Source organism: Bemisia tabaci, chromosome 3, assembly GCF_918797505.1.
Source record: "Bemisia tabaci chromosome 3, PGI_BMITA_v3".
In the NCBI taxonomy this organism is placed as follows: Eukaryota; Metazoa; Arthropoda; class Insecta; order Hemiptera; family Aleyrodidae; genus Bemisia; species Bemisia tabaci.
This window is the reverse complement of record NC_092795.1, coordinates 56,549,025-56,562,481: the sequence shown is the minus strand read 5'-3', so window position 1 is coordinate 56,562,481 and position 13,457 is coordinate 56,549,025. Positions and strand designations below refer to the sequence as shown.

Sequence of the window (13,457 nt, the reverse complement as noted above, 5' to 3'; positions counted from 1 at the left end):
TTTTAACTTTGGGTCATTTTAAGATGAGAGGAGTCTTACGGGAAGTTTAGACGCGCGTTTCCAACAATATTGGGACCAAACAACACCCTTTAACGTCTGAATGGCGGTGGGATGTTCGAATTTTTTAAAACAATTATTTTCGAAAAAGATATTTTTGAAATTTTCAAATCCGATCTTTCGATCCATCCCGGCAGAAATCGTTGCACTGACCACTTGACCTCCCTTAACCTCAGACGGTCACTTATGGTTTTTTGTTACGGTATATCGTCCCCTCCCGGCCAAAGTATCACAAGCGCCGTTCAAGGCTTAACAATTTCCGCCATTTCATTTTTTTACAGAGAAATTTTTCATCGAAGCTGTCCGAAAGTTTCAATGAATTTTCTTTGTGCTGCCGATGAAATTCAATGCAATTTTCCAGCATCTTCAACCAACAATTTCGCTGTAAAAAAAATAAAATGGCGGCGGAAATTTTGAAACGTCTCATGGCGCTTGTGATACTTTAACCGGAATGTGACGAATTTGCCTCCCTTATTTTTACTACAGACGGTTACCTATGGTTTTTTGTTACGATATGACGGGCTCCACTCCCAGGACGGTATGAATGGCGCGGTAGTCGATGGAAGTTCATTGTTCCCGAGGAATAAGACGGTCGGTTTTGTGGTAACCGTACGCGGATCGAAATCGGCACGTAAAAAATAGCGGGAAGGCCGGCCGTTCCCAAATTCTTTCACTCATGGCGTCAAGTCGAGAAGGAGCGGGCGAGTTGCCGCGCGGTGCGGAAAAATCCGGATTTCCCGAGCGTGACTTGCTCGGAGTGTCACCCGCCTGGGCCGACAGGCACGCTCTTTCGCAGCTCGCGAGCAGACATTGGCCTTGAACACTTGAGCAGCTTATTAAAAACTTATCGATTGGAGCTCCATTATTCGTTACACGTTAGATGCAGTCACATGGGCGCTTTATCAATTGTCACATTGCGGCGCCGCCGAATTTCACCATGATTCAACGGATATTAGAGGGTTATGGTTCTCTTTGAGTAGAGTTGCGAAGCGTAGTCGTCATTGGCAAATCCAGCAAATTGGCAACACTGTCTTTTCTCCGTTCAAACCTATGGAAAAGTATCGATTCTTAGAGCGGTCAGCTCCGACAAGAATCTATAATTTAGCATAGGTTTAAATTGAGGAAATCCTGTGATTCCAAATTGCTGCCGGATCCAACTCTTGAGTCATTGAGATCATCGGCAGAGACTAGGCTGACTAAGTTTGTCTTAATCTCTTAAGTAAGAAACTCTAGGAAGAGTCCGGCCACTAGGATCGACTTCTGACAGGCTCAAGCGTCTTAGGTTTCATGAAGCTCCTATAAGTCCATGAAGAGAAACTTTGTTCTTGATTCTTCATCGCATGCATGTATACGTTTGAAAAGTGTTCATAGCCTTTGATATTTTTAAGCGTATGTACCTATACATAAAGTACAATGCTGTACTTCTGTAATCGTAATCTCTGACGGTGATCTGACTAATGTTTTTCTCTATTTGTATGTTGCAGGTTCGTACAATATGGTTCATCTCTTATCACATAAATGTTTATGAATCTCCTGGACCATGCAATAAGTGTAAGTAGTACTAGTATCTACCCTGAAAGCATTTTCTTCCAGCAATTATTTTCTTTTCCTACCTGAATCGCAGCATGGCGATGTTCCTGAATGTCCGTTAGCGGACAAATAGGTTTTTGACGTCATCCTCAACCTTTGTTTCTTCCACCTCGGTTTTATCCGTGTTTTAAGCCGAGCAACCAGTGCATACGTGTGTATTAGAACGATGAATTCAAGGTGGAAGAAACCAAGGGTGTCATCACCGCGAGGGATGACATCAAAAACCCGACTTTTCAAAGGGCGATATCTCAGCTAATATTGAACGTAAAAAGTTGTGGTTCGGACAGATCTCATTATCTTTGGCTAACCACAAGAATCAAGCATCAAAACACGATTCTGTGACCAGCGCAACTGGTCCATTCTTCCTCTCAAATCCCCAACGAAGTTCACGGCCAGATCCGAGCATTTCGCGGCCTTTGTGTGAAAACACGGTTTTCCGACGCAAAAGACAGGGCCTCGTCGGTGTTTTCGCGGTCCACTCGGGCAACCTGGAGCCGCGAAGAGTCAGGGTCCAAAGCCGCGGCCCGAGGGCCCGGGGCCGGGGCGGCGGCGGCGGCGGGGCGGAGCGGAGCGTGGGGCCACTTGAGCAAGTTAAACTTGATTAGCCAGCGCGTCCACCCCCCTCCCCCCACCCCGCCCTTCGCCTTTCGCCGCCGGGTCCGGCTACTACAATTTATCGTCGCTGTCGATAGGTTGAGCTTTCCTGCGACGCCACCACCGTCACCGTCACCGCCGCTCGAGGCCCTGTTCGCGGGTGAGAGTTGTCCTGTGTCCTTCCCGATCTCGTCCGAGTGGACACTGCCAACCGGTCCCGGTGGATCAGAGCCGATACGAAATCGAAATCCTCCGCGAAAGTCAAGTTGGATAATACGGTCCGTGGGGAGGATAAAGAAGCGATGATCCTCCAAGCTTTCCGAGATGTGCTTGATCGGAGCTCAGCATATGACCTTTTTTTTACGACTTATTATGGGACCCTCCCCTAACAGTTGAATACTCTAACCCTTGCCTGGCAGGGCCGGATTTACCTACTTGCCGCCCATGGGCCGCTAGTATTTTGCCGCCCCCTTCTCATTCGTTTTGAAACATCAATGAAAACCATCAAATGAACGTGCCAGCGGGGGAGGGGTGCATAAGACGCGTTTACTGGGGTTGAACACATTTTTTGGGAAAGCCCTGTCAACACTACTGGCAAAAGTTCACGGAACTTTGCGCGAAAGTTAAGTTTCGTAAACCTATCTCAGTGTGGACAAGGCCTTCCATTCATAAGAAATGAACGACAAAATTATGAAAAAACAAACATAAATGTGGATTAATGATTTTAACTTCCGCCGCCGCGCCTCGCAGACTGCACTGTGTTTGACACAATGCGTGAAGTATTCACGTAGTCTTGTCGGCGCTATGCGTCTTACGCTGATCGCACTGTGTTTGCTGCAATGCGTGAGGTATTCATGCATTCTTGTAGGCGCTATTCGTTTCACGCTGCTCGCAATGACCGCACTGTGTTTGATGCAATGCGTGAAGTATTCGTGCAGTCTTGTAGGCGCTAATATGTGTTACATGCCGATCGCCGCGCCGAGGGCTCTCCTCTTCATCCCCTCTCGCTGAGAATGCCAAAGCCGAAGAAAAATCGTCAACTAGCCAGTCGCACGAAAGTCTACGAATCCCATCACTCGATTTCCGCGACGATCCGGGTTTTCGCGAGCTAATGACGCGACGACGTTTTTTACGCCCGAAAACCACGTAAAACTCCCATCGATTCAGAACGAGAGCTCCGCGGTTTCTTCATAGCGGCGTCTCGACGGCAAACTGGATTACGTAGCATGGTGTCAACGATCATGGTATCAACAAACAGTTTTTTTAAGTTTTTGTTGACACCATGATCATCCAAAAATAAAAAATTCTGACCCTTATGAAAAATGATCACGGTGTCAACGATCACGACGTCAACAAAACTTAAAACTTGCCTCAGTAACACCTTTTAAATTTCAAGTCATGTTTTTCTTGTGCTATTTACTCTAACCTAACCTAACCTAACCTAACCTAACCTAACCTAACCTAACCTAACCTAACCTTACCTAACCTAACCTTACCCAACTTTACCTAACCTTACCCAACTTCACCTTACAAGACCTACTCCACTTTCACAGAGCTTAACTTTCCCCGACCTTACCCTACATAACTTTAACCTTACCTACTTAATCTAACCGTACATGTCCTGACCTAAACTAACCTAATCCAACTATACGTGACCCAGACCTCTCCTGTACACTTAATTTTTTAATTTTACTCACAAGGAGGATATTCTTCTGTTTGTTGACACCGTGATCGTTGACACCATGCTCAGGGCCCATTTTTGCGTTTTACTGCCTGATCACGACGTCAACAATCGTTGACTCCATGATCAGATTTTTGGTTTGTTGACACCATGATCGTTGCCACCATGCAACGTTACCGCAAACTGCACTGCCGTGCTAAGGAAGAACGCCGTATGAATATTCGAGAGTTGCCAAATTTCCCTCGATAAAACATGTATTTTTGACAACATTCGTGCATACTTTTCCTTGAAATTTTCGGATATTTTAGATTAAATTGCGTACAAAATCGTCCAAAAATTTCAGAAAATAATATCCGCAATATTCCCGGTAAATCCATTTTTTATCGGAGGAAACTTTGCAACGTCTGGAGGCTCATACGGCGTTTTTCCTCACCACGGCAAACTGCAAGAGATCCATCTCCCGCCAGGACCCGCGAGTCCCAACTCGGTGCCTCTCCGGCCCCGGCGGGTTCCGACTCCGTTTTTATTTTTATTCACAACGGAAAGCGGTCCGCGCGCCCCCCTCGCCGCACCCCTCGGGGTCGAGTTGCCCCCCGCCCCCCGCGATTTTCATCCGTGCACGTGCAATGCGAAGCCATTCATCTCGGCGTGATCTCTCTCTCTCCCCCACCCCCGCGCCCGCCGATCCGCGGGAGCCGCTGCTCGGATTATCGCCGTGTCGTGCCATTCCGCGCAGCTGATTGTGAGTTGCGCTCCGCCAATGCATTTTTGCGGAAAGATCCAATTCTGCAGTGTTTCCCGCGACCGGCACGCTGGCGACTGGAGCCCGTGAATTCTACCAGCCACAAGGTTGTCACAGTCAGGGAAAACCGGGAAATGTCAGGGAATTTTCAAAAGTCAGGGAAAACCGGGAAATGACGAAAATGTCAGGGAAAATTTGTTAAATCTCCTTCATTTGCTTTCGTAAATGGATTTGAGGTTTTGAACTACAAATTTTTGCCTAAAAACTATTTTCAATTATGTCTTCTTAACCATTTGCCATGTCTTCAATTGTCAGGGAATTTCATCAAAATGTGCCTGGTAAATCAGTGAAATGTCAGGGAATTTAATTTTCCAAATTCGGTGGCAACCCTGTAAGCTGCCGCAGCAAGGAAAAACGCCGTATGAATAGCTGAGACGTGCCAAAATTCCTCCGATAAAATGTTTATTTTTAAGAAAAGTTATGAATAAATGAGAAAGTTATGATTTAAGGAAAGTCATTAATAAATTAGGAAGTTATGAAATACTCAAGAACTCTAGGTGAAATTGCGAACCAAATTACCGGCAAAGTTACATTATTACAATATTTACCAACTTTCCAGAAAATTCGTGATTTACCAAAGGAACTTTGGCAACGCCTGAAGGTTCATACGGCATTTTTCGTTAGCATGGCAGAATAGGCATATGTACACACTAAGATAAGCCCGCGTCAAAGCATTGAATCGTAATGGATGGACGAACATGGATCACAGGCTCGTTTAGAAAACGACGAATTTGATTCTAGTTTGGGCAGAGGAAAATTTCTCAGACATCATGAGATCCTCCCCTTATCCTAGCACGGAGAGGTAGTAATAGATGACACTTCAGTCTTAAGTTTTTTAAATAAAAAATCTACGCTGATGAGTAAAATTCGAGGTTGTCTCTGTTCACAAGAACGGTCTATCTCTTCGACTCTCATGAAGCAGAGTGGTTGGTGCTGACAAAATGTGGGTGAGTCAAATCTGTTCAAATTATTGTCCACCCCAATAATTGTAACCCCCACATTGGCGCGCCCTCACCCTCACCGTTTGAATGATAAGCTCGTGCGCCGTGATTGAAAACCGCCCGCAACCCCTCTGCCTAATTTGTGTACGTGTCCTTAACCCCGAATCTGGGGTTCACAGCATCGAATCCCTTCGATTTCGACACCTTTGATAGTGTGTCCAACGACGGACAAATTAAATTTATAGTGCGGATTAGTGCAAATCCAGCTGGAATACCCCAGAAGATTTCCTCCCCTCTGCAGGCACCCGCCCTCCTTGATCCGATAATCTAATCCAGTGTAATTCAGCCCCGAAAATTGCATCCCTCGTGCCGTTTTGGACGTTGAACAGGCAGGCGCATCAGAGAAAGTCCCCCGGGACCCGAGACCTTTCCCCGATTCTGGACAAGGTGCCGTTTGATACTGCCGTGCTAGGGAAAAACGTCGTATGAGCTCTCAAGCGTTGCCAAATTTCCTTCAATGAAATCGAGTTTCCTGAAAAACTTGTGGGTATTTTTCTCCCAATTTTTCACAGAATTTCATACGCAATTTAGACTACTTACAGTATCTGAAAATCTAAAGGGAAAATATCTATTGTATTATAAATATCTCCTCAAAAATTAACATTTTATCGGAGGATATTTGGCAACGCCTTAAGGGTCATACGACGCTTTTCCCCAACACTGCAGCATAACGTAGCGAACTGCAGGAGTTTCTTGTGCGTCACTGCATGGCCGCGTCATAAATCTCTTGTGTTCCGACTGTTATATTGCTACCATAAATAAGGATTGCCAATACTGCCGTGCTAAGGCAATGCGCCGTATGAACATCCAAATGTTGCCAAATTCCCTTTCATAAAACATTCATTTTTGAGGAGATTGTATGTATGTTTTTCATTGAAATTTTCAGACACTGCAGATTGAATTGCGAGATAAATTTTCTGAAAATTTGGGAGGAAAATGGCCACAGGTTTCCTTGGAAATTTTGTATTTTTATCAGAAGAAGTTTGGCAATGTCTGAAGGCTCATACGGCGTTTTTCCTTAGCATGGCACAATATGGCCCCTAACATTTCGGGGTGAAGTTGGAACACTGCCCTGCAGTAGACCTATCATCAGTTCGTGAGCGGAACAACCCCTATACCCCGGACTAACCCGTGCATTCTGAAGAGAGGGCCTAAACTGCCACATTTAAAACGATTGATTTATCGGGAGCAAGGGCACCGGTTCGAGATTTCGGAGCGGGGCAGACGGAACTCCCCGCAGCCAGAGAGGGTGTTTACCCGAAAATGGGCTCAGGTTACACATGCGCGCCCTGCTGCCCGAGGCCCCACCCTAGCGACAACGCTCTGATTCCGTGCGTTTGCTCTTAATAGAGCTTGAATTGGTGTAATGTCGTTCAAGGTCAGAGCACGGAGGGTGCCCCGGAGCGGAGGGCTGCCTTACTGGCGTGGGCGTGCGATGGGGGAGAGGGGGAGGGGGAGGTCTCCGGGATTAATCTTAATCCGACGACGGATGCTATTGCTGCGATGCCGGTTGGAGAGGGATCGTTAATGGGGAAGGAGATCAAGTACCTATTAGAGATTTTTGGATTACCAAGATAGCGCACCTGCAGCACTCGAATCCAATGCGCTCAATCCGTGGAGAAATGCTGATTTTTCCTCTTCTTCTCTTTTTGATCCGTAGTTGAAATTCACTATCTTTAATAGGCATAATATAGCGAGATAAAACCGAGCCGTAAACCGTTCGAGTCTCAATAAATCCGGACTATGTTTTATCCAATCAGGAACTACTATTTCTACCTCACTCTATAGAATCAACGTATGCGTTATTAGTCTGCTTATGCAGATAATTGCTCTTAGGCGGAGGGAGGGGGGGGGGAGATAGGGGCGCACGCCACTCATCCCTACCTTTGCCTGAAAAAAAGAGAAGGAAGAAAGAAGAAACACGGGGAAGAGGAAGAAAACATGGTTCATTTCGTAGTTATTCATGATGAAATTGACTCCAACTGCAATTTAGATGCTTCAAAAATTCAAACATTTTCTGGGGGAGGCCTTCGAACCATCCTCGCTACTCAGCGTTAACTTAACTCTTGCGTTGAGTTTCTCTCCATGAATAAGTACAATGAATACATCTCCTATTTTTTCCTGTGCTCCCAATTTCCCCCCTCTCCCCTTTTTTTATGGAACCTATCACCAAACTTTTCGTTTCAGTCGAATACTCTCAAACACCGACGATAATTGGACGTACCAGAGGCGTGGCGTGAATAATCGATTATCGATATCTCGCCATTTGAAGCTATGGTAAAGAATCGATTACTAAGGTGTCCGCTGCGAACACCCTGATAATCGATCTTTTTTCATAGGTTTAAATGGCATAACAATCGATATATCGCAATTCACGCCACGCCACTGGGACGTACTTATGCTAAAAGGAACTATGTTGCTCGCGAACCCTATGCACACAGCTCCTTTTAGCATACATACGTCCAATTTCAGTTCATACGACGTTCCAACAACGACAACGTCACGGGTAAAGTGCCGGCATGACGTCACGGTGACGTGACGGCAATCGCTCTCGTTTCGACGCCTCTGGCGCCATCCATCATCGGCGAGCCTTGCCTTGACTGGGCGTCGGTCACGAGCGTCGGCGGCGTCGGTGCCGTTCTGGCATCGGTGGATCGAGTGAGTGGCATTTGAGATGTGAGTCATGTTCGTGGAGTGGGACCCGGCACCCCGCGGCGGGGCCGGGGGCGAGGGGCGGCGGCCGGGAGGGGGCTGGGCACCCCTAGGTCTAGACGGGCGCCCGTGACCCATCGAGCGCGGGTGGAGCGAGGCGAGGCGCACCCCCGGCCCCCGGAGCACCACCAACCACTCGTGTGTTGCCGATGTCACGAGAAATTGGACGTATCAAGAGCCAATCGATCCTTGTCGGTCAGGGTCGCAAATATCTTAGCAGGGTTGCAACATTCATGGGAGACCGGTAGAGGAAGGGGATTTTTACCCTAGTCCGGGGTTTTTCCTTTCTGTACTATCATGATGTTCAGGCCAAGGCGTCTGCAGTCTATACACTGTCGTCAGGGTTGCCACTATCAGGGAAAACCGGGAAATTTCAGGGGAAATGACGGAAATGACGAAAATGTCTGGGAAAATTGGTTAAATCACCTTCATTTGCTTTCTAGAATGGGTTTGAGGTTTCAAACAATAAATTTTGCCTGAAAACTATTTTCAATTATGTCTTCTTAACCATCCGTCACACCTTCAATTATCAGGGAATTTCTTGATAGCGTGTCAGGGAAATGTCAAGGAATTCTACTCTTTAAATTCTGATGTGGCAACCCTGTGTCGTGCTAAGGAAGAACGCCGTATGAACATATTTTTAATGTATTTAAATGGAGGAAAAATAGTGTTGCCATCTTAAAAAAATCGCCACTAGTTGAAAGCTGCCTCTATGCTTTGGACCGTAGCACGAAATTCCTCTTAACACTGCGCACGGTCTTCATTTCAACAATTTCACACCGGCCCTTTCGTTTTCCTTCACGAAGCAAAATCGTTGGCATTTATCTCGGCCACTCGGACCTCCGTCGAAGTAATCTTACGTCATAATACCAGTTTTTCCCGAGAATCAATGAATTTCCTCGGATCACGGCGATCCGGCGATCGATATGTGATCCAGTTTCTCGTCATGCCACAGATCCAGCCCAATTCGATGAACCGTATTATCGAATTTCTCACCACCAGCGGGAAAACCAATCCATCCGAACCGAGTTGTCAGAACGTGCGATGGAATTAATCGTCCCGCTCAACGGTGCTTTGCTTTGCGATGTATCGATTGATCTGCCATTTGAACCTATGGAAAAGGATCGATAGACAGAGTCGATAATAGTCGATTCTTTAGCACAGCTTCAAATGGGGAGATCGATAAACAATCACTCGCGCCTGGTCGCTGGACGACGGCAACGCTGATCCAGCTCTGTTTGATCTGAGAGACGTTCCCTTTGGATGTGCATGTGCATGTACATGTGTATGTGTATGAGTATGTGTTTGTGTACGTGCATGTGTTCGTGCATGATCACACCGCCGCTCACCCGCTCGCTGGAAACGGCGCGGCGTTGCGCGCCTTGGGGACAAATTACGGTACCCTCGCTTTATGAACGGTTATGGCACAGTTTTGCCAGATTTTAAACGGAGACTCTGTTGGTAGTCTCTCGCCTCGATTATTGTGTCGGAGTTCGAAGTTCTTCGCTTCAATTTTTTTTTTTTTTTTTTTTTTTTTTTTTTTTTTTTTTTTTTTGGTAGTGGAGAGTGGTCAGGATTCTCTGACCACCGAAAAATCCGTGATAACGCATGGGCATGCCGAAAATCCCTAACGTTTTTCTTAATTCGCTTTATTTTTCCTTGTTTTTCAATATGAAATGAAAAAAAGATCTCTGATCGCCGGGACTAAATAGAAACATGTTGCGAGCCACGCTGCGACAGTATATCCTGTCTTACTGTAAATAGATGATAAAATGGACTACATTTTGCAATTCGGAACTATAAATTCTAGCCCGGTTTAAAAACGACGTATGTGCTATTAGTTTCCCTATGCACATAAGTGTTTTTCCAGAAGACCCAGAGTTTATAGTTCCTAATTGCAAAATGTAGTCCAAATCATAGGCGTATCGCTCAATGCCTGAATTGCGAGGCGGTCAGGGGGCGTAGTCCCCTAGTAAAAAAAAAACTGCAATAACATTTTAAATTTCTCAGCTTTTCCTTGCCTCCACAGACATTTCTTTAACCTATGTTGCCCTGATATTATATCAGATTTTTTAAAATTTACATTTCAGAGTTATATTGTATTGCAGGGTGACAGCAGTCAAGAAATTCTAATTAATGCAAGGAGAAATTCCATTCATTCAAATTTTTGCGTGTCGTATCACACAGCTGCTTTAGCCTCAGCTCGTCTAAGAGGCGAATCGAAATATTGAAAAGTATTATTTCGTCGCCCGGTTGACAAAAGGGCGTAACTACACATTGAGATGAGCCCCGAAAAGCATCGACTTGTTAGGGAGACATGGTTCATTGCAGAACGTAGTTGCGCCCTCATGCTAAGAAGGCGCGACGATTCATCATTCCATATCACCTCGAAGTCGAGGGATTCCAATTCTAAATTTCCGTGGTCACCCTACGATAGAACTTTCTATTCAAAGGCTAAAACCAAGTTTAAACAAACGTTTTAGGGAATATTTTTTCGGTTGCGTCTTTCAAACCCGCAACTGATTTTTCTGCAAGATTTCTGAACGGATGCATTGTCATGGAGAACAGTCCATTCGACAATGCAACATGGCTGAGGAGCGGAGCGCAGCTGCATCGCGAGAAAATCCCTGGAGGTTCCATCACAGAATTTTGTTGACACTGTCGCGACGGATTCGCTGAATTCGAGGCTTGGCGAAGGAAGACGCGAGAAGATCGTTTTATTAAGAAACAGTGTCAGCTTTCCATCCGTCACCAGCCCTTCTATTCGAATCCGAAGAATGAAACCCACGCTGAGAGAAAGAAAGGGTTGCTTAGTCGCTGAGGAATAAAATAAGCGAATAATCTGGGGACCGTTGTGCAACTTCACGGATGAAGAAGGATGGAACTCTTGCTTTGCTAAGGAAGAACGCCGTATGATCCCTCAGACGTTGCCGTATCCTTTAACGAAGAACGAATTTACCGGGACAATTATAAATATTTGCATTCAAATTTTTCAGGAAATTTAGCCTGTAATGTATGCTAAAGTATGTGTAAATTTCAAGGAAAAATATACCAAACTTCTGTAAAAAATTCATGTTTTATCCGGGAAAATTTGGCAACTCTCGAATGTTCTTACGGCGTTCTTTCTTAGCATGGCAGACTCGTATGGATAAACATAATCTCCAGGAAATTTAGTCGTTAGAACTTACCTTATTCTCTCTCAATTATGCCAGACGTATCATGGGCAACAGCCAGTAACTAGCGGTGACTGCATGAATGCGGAGAACATCCACCGAAAAATGGGTCTTATACCGATGGATTCATGACAAGGCTAGAAGTGATAGAGAATCCATCTTGCCTGTTCTTTTATTTCTTACAAATATTTCGTGAACGGCATTTAAAGTCCCCTCAAAACCATGATCAGATACAATACAATACATGCTGTTTTATGAAGCATGTTAGGTTTATTAATGGTGTAAGCCTTTACATTAGGCGAATAACATCTGTTTGCAAAGGGTTCTTTTATGGTTTTTTTTCCCTTTGGTGTAGGTGAAAAAAAAACCACTGGGAGACATCTCTCTGAGAATTTTTATTTGAAGTTTTGTTTAAGAGCACGAATTTTGAGCCTTCGTAATTTCCGATATTTTTAAATCAATTTTTCGGAAAATCGGTCTTTTGTCAAAATTTAAATCGACGATATCAGATTCCTGAAGAAAATCGAATCGATTCGGATCCTGAAGAACATCGAATCGATTTTTCGATAAATCCCGTACACAGTGTGCGCTTTGCGCGGCTACAGTTTCAAAGTGAGTCTCGAGGTCAAGGTCTCGTGTGTTGCATCACCCTCTCGAGCGTAGTATTTCAGCGTGAGCGCATATCCGCGCTTACATCTCACGCACCCACGGTATCACCCGACCGGAAACGGCCCTCGCCCATTCATCTTTCCCCGGCGCCACGTCATGTGTCACCCCGTCATTCATGAAAATCCCGAGTCGCAGAGAGAGAACCGACGATCCGCTCGGGAAAGGAAAAGCGTGGAAAGCTGGTAAGCCGCGCTCTCGATTTGGAGTATTTTAATCCCCCCCCCCCCCTTCACTTCCCTCGTTCTCTCCGGGACCCGGCGTTCGTGTGATGGCCGACCGCACGATGATCTGCAAACCGGGTCATTCTTGATCGCGAGTATTGTTGATGGGGCTACCGCTGCCGCCGCAGAACCAGAGATGACGGATCGTAGCAGAAATGACCGAATTTTCGTCGCGTAGGGCGGAGGATGAGGAGAACCTCGAATTCTCGTATAAATCTGAGGAATTCGTACCGAAAACGGTGTCTGTTCCTCTGGACAACTGGCCGCACAACATCCGGCCCGGGAAAATTGGAGAATTTGCATGCAAATTTTTTATTGATTCATCTGAAAGTGCCTAAAGAGCTGATTTTGCAGTTTTATATAATTTTTTCTGATATGGGAAATAATATAAGAGTAGACGTAAAAGTGAGAAAATGTGTCGCCCAGTGACGTCATCTGGCGGCATTTCCCATTTAAACGCGTGTATTTTAGCAGATTAGATCATTTTGTCATATATCTCCTCCAATAATTGTTCGATTTATGAAGCAAGGGTATCCTTGTTTCCAGCTCACTCAGTAGCGCCCATTCAAACATGGAATTCATCAAATTTCAAACGCTTGCATATTCTAAATAAAAACTTAATATCTTCTTTGAGAGTCGATTCGATTTCAGTCATTTTCGTTGCGCGAATTGTGTTCTACGTGAAATTTTGGTTAAATAACATGTATCTAAATGCTCAAGTTCATACCTTGTCTAGTGGTCTGTTGCCAGTGCCCCTTCATCTTACTGCATAGGCAACGAGGACAACCGCAGAGCATGAATAGTTGTATCCAGGCGCTGTCATCGACGTCGCATCTTTTGTATGTCCGAGATTTGATGAAAAGCCAGGAAATATTGGCTGTTAAACTGTAACGCTTACCTCTAGCAAGCAGCTTTTCCAAGAAAAATCTTTGTTTTCTCTTTCCTTTTTTCTCATCC

At 45.3% G+C, this 13,457-nt stretch overlaps 1 protein-coding gene and 1 long non-coding RNA gene across 2 annotated transcripts in view; both read left to right on the top strand.

The window, feature by feature from the left end:
• PDZ-GEF (PDZ domain-containing guanine nucleotide exchange factor) overlaps nucleotides 1–13,457 on the top strand; it is a 227,190-nt gene that overhangs the window by 57,429 nt on the left and 156,304 nt on the right. The window lies entirely within an intron of this gene.
• The window catches only part of LOC140224331 (uncharacterized), a 67,832-nt gene that overhangs the window by 8,811 nt on the left and 45,564 nt on the right, over nucleotides 1–13,457 (top strand). Inside the window, exon 2 of the long non-coding RNA XR_011899633.1 lies at nucleotides 1,542–1,608. This is a non-coding gene — a long non-coding RNA (uncharacterized lncRNA). The remainder of the gene's footprint in view (nucleotides 1–1,541; nucleotides 1,609–13,457) is intronic.